Source organism: Eurypyga helias, unplaced genomic scaffold, assembly GCF_000690775.1.
Source record: "Eurypyga helias isolate BGI_N326 unplaced genomic scaffold, ASM69077v1 scaffold17041, whole genome shotgun sequence".
NCBI classification, from domain to species: Eukaryota; Metazoa; Chordata; class Aves; order Eurypygiformes; family Eurypygidae; genus Eurypyga; species Eurypyga helias.
The window spans coordinates 1-3,695 of record NW_010229081.1 but is presented as its reverse complement, the minus strand read 5'-3'; the positions used below and the strand labels follow the sequence as shown (position 1 = coordinate 3,695).

The 3,695-nt window shown below is 43.8% G+C and overlaps 1 protein-coding gene across 1 annotated transcript in view; it reads right to left on the bottom strand.

Annotated features, from left to right (window-relative positions):
- Positions 1-1,123, bottom strand: part of TMEM59 (transmembrane protein 59) — a 6,032-nt gene extending 4,909 nt beyond the window's left edge. The window contains exon 1 of the mRNA XM_010160267.1: positions 1,015-1,123. The gene's annotated coding sequence lies outside the window, so the exon portion shown is untranslated. The remainder of the gene's footprint in view (positions 1-1,014) is intronic.
- Between the last annotated feature and the right edge of the window lie 2,572 nt (positions 1,124-3,695).

Below are 3,695 nucleotides of genomic sequence, written 5' to 3'. Positions count from 1 at the left end.
TCTTTCCTGCGCAGTTTGACAGCTAGACTGACACGCTGTATCGCAGCTATACACACTGTATGACAGACTAGAGCATTAGCCCATTTCTAGAGTATTTAGTGCAGTTTTGTATCACATCAGTGTCTTTGCATGTGAGGCTTTCTACTCGCGTACCTTCCATCAGCCCTCTGAGCCAGCCGCTAGCCCTCTGGGTTTTGTGAGCTACTGAGAGGATAAAAGCCTCCTTTGAGTGCTGGCTTGGTGCCTAATTGTGTTAGAAGTATAGACGGAGAGCTCCTACTTTTCCTGCTCTGGATGGTTATGTCCCAGTTACTCTGAATGAAACAGGATCCAGTATTACTGGAGGAATGTTCTGTACAGTTCCAAACCCAGCGTTAATTGGCCTCTAATACACGTATTTCATCTTCACTGTGAAATTTTTGCTCTAACACAGATAATCTGAGACAATCAGTCACAAGTATTTGATGGGCTATTTCAAACAAAGCACCTACCTCATTCCCAAGGTTTTGCTGTACCTCAGGATGTAGCCTAAACCACTAGTCACAAGGCAGACAGCACATCGAGATCTGTGTTCTTACTCTGCCTGAACAATTCACCTGTACATACCAGTCTGTCAGGAATTTCACATGGGACTGATTGTCGCACAGAACTGTTAAAGGAAAAGTGTTAATTTGACTGGATTTTTTTCCCCAACCTATTTGTGTTTTCTATGACAAACTGTTTACAGTGAAATGAAGTATTTCTAATTTATTTACAGACTGAGGATACTTAAGAAATTCAGGAAAATAGCAACACTAGGGATCAGATAAGGAGAAACTCACAGAGAACAGACCACCTTTCCCTAAGATTATTGGGTTTTTTTAATATCCTGTACATAAACTTTAAGAAGTTGTTAAACAAAACCAGACAGCAACCCTAGTAATCCCACCAATTTAACACCCTTTCAGGCATTGCTGCTCTTCCCTCTGCTACATCTTCACGTTTTGGGAAGTTGAAGGAGTACTAAAGTCTTACCAGAGTCGCATTCCTGTTTGGTTCGATTCAAATCAATGCCATCGTCCACAAACTGACAAATGGAAAACAGTCTGCAGCCTCGCTGGCACGCGTACAGTTCCTCTTCCTGGGAAGGGACAAGAAAAGGCTTGCATCCCTCTATTCCAGAACAGATCGTCAGAAAACAAGAAAGTTTCTTTTGAAAGGGCCGTAAAAAGTCACCCACCAGAGCACCATCATCCTTCCCTCCACTAGACCTAGGAGCCAGCTAAACATGACACTCTGGGTGACCTGAAATAAAACCAAACTACAGCTCTTTAACACTGACATACCTATGGATTTATTTCAAACAGAGCTCTCCATTCTGCGGTGGGGCAGACCTAGAAGAGCAATTATTTTGTAATTCCAGACCGACAACTTGCAAGCAAAGTCACACTGCCTTTTTTTTCTTTTAGTGTTGGGTTAAAAATAAGAGATACTGCTGTAAAAGGTTTACTGACGTTTAACCTTACAAAGAGTAGATATTCTTCAGTGTCAGAACTGAAACAGGAGAACCCAACAGGAGAGGGCAAAAAAAAGACTAGTTTTGACAGCGTATTACAGTGTATCTACAAAACTCTAATCAGAACTACAACAGAACTGTCAAAATAGATTATCTTCTGCTGTACAAGCACCCTGGTTAGCTGCTTACTTGCCAGACCAGTTCCACAAACACACATTTTTATTTATTATATTGAACTGAAAGGAAAAAGTGCTTCCTCATTGCAACCAATAAAACCATGCAAATACAGAAAACCTACACATAGTATTTCTTCTGTCTACAATACCATAGGGGTGGATGTGCACTTTCCAGGTCGCAGAACTAAGCCTCTATTAGGCGAGCACTCCCACTCATGATCACACCCTATTGTGAATCAAGCCCATCAAACCTCTAATCACACAACCACCCGAACGGCTGCAGCCAGTTGCTGTACAGGTGGAAAACACTCTGAACTAATTTAACGAAAACCAAACACACCACACCTTACCGTACAACCTATTGTAAATCAACTGGCCATTGTTTGTCTCTGACAGTAGAGATTCACATGCTTTAAAGGCACAAAAGCAGCAAACTGCGAATGTAAATTAAACTTAACTCTAATAACACCGACAAGGTGGCTCAGATAGTTAGGCTGTTGCAGAAAAGATCTTTTGCAATTGGATATTCAGACAGAATTAGCTTTAGCAGACAGATTTCCATGGCAGCATTCTCAGAAGTTTTAACTAAGCTTGTCTTACTTCCAATAACACCTAACACAATTCCTTTGATTGAACTGGTAGTTTTGTGACAAATTAACAAAGACTAAATGTAAAGGAAGTGATGACTGTATTATCTGAATGCTCCAACACCACACAACAAATAATACAAGAGTCCAGTAAAAATCACAGGAACATCAGCCTTCCTTGAAGAGCCCTTTAACAGAAACAAGAGCATTGTGCCAAAACTGTATGGAAATATATTAGGGTAACGTTCAGTCCTAATTTCTCAGGTTTAGTTCTTCCTCCTCGCTATCATCACACATAGGCACCAAAACTTGACATAAGTACAGCTGTAAGCTCACTTGTATTCCACACAATTCCCTGTTACTTCTCTCTGTGAGGACACCAATATCCGCTACAAAGTCACAAAATCCCATCTGAGTCCCAGATGAAAGCAGACAGAGCCCCATTACTGAACACTGCCACCGCTTCCACCTACCTGCTGCCCTCCTGTGAAATCTCAAAGATGGGGTAAGAGCTCCCATCAGAGTTCAAGCTGCTACACTGCTGCACCTGATAATGAAGTATATTGCCAAGAAAGCAGGGAAGATGAGATTTTTGGTACTAGGTTTTCCAAACTCAAGCCAGTAGTTCAAAGCTCTACAAAGTTTGAACCAACAGCAAACTCTGCAGTATGAAATTAGATGCCCATTAGACACTATTTCAGTATTTTATCACGAGATGAAAAGAATTCCATGCAAGTGAATCAAAACACAGGTTGAAGGTTCTGACAAGCTCCTTATCTATCATTTACGCTTCATCCTTCAACATCCAGGTGTCACACTGGCACCCTGACTCAGGTTATCTGGCCTGTCGGCACTGTTTTAGTGCCCAAAACCCAAGGAACAGCCCAAGACAAATCACAGCTGCCTCTTGAGGAACAGGAGGGGGAAAAAGAAGCACCAAATCCCCCTCAACCCACAAAAGTACCCAGCACTAACAAAACTATACTTTGAAAGCAGCATTTCTTTGGCAAGCTGCAGCCTAACCACCTATTTTCAAAATGAAGTACCTATCTTTAGAAAAGTCACTGTGCTCCCTGCACTCGGGATGAAAATCTAGGCCAGCTGAGATTCTAGGCCATGGAAGACCTGGAGGACCCCAGCACCGCGAGCATAAGCTTCCGTGTTTATGTTTACTTAACGACACGTCCAAGGTGGCTTGAGAAAACATGCAGGGGGACGTGGCTCGAAAAAGGCTCCTGCCCGAGAAACCCCTGGGTATGTCCCGTCGCGCTGGGGCACAAGGAAAAAGACGCAGGATGGGGCAGCCGGGGCAGAGGGGCAAGCGACAGGCCAGGGGCCGGCCGCGAAGGGGGAGGCCGTGCTCTCCGGCAGCCCCACAGCACAGCTCCCGGGGGAAGGGAGAAGGGAAGCGGGGCTGAGGCGGGGAAGGGGCCCGCC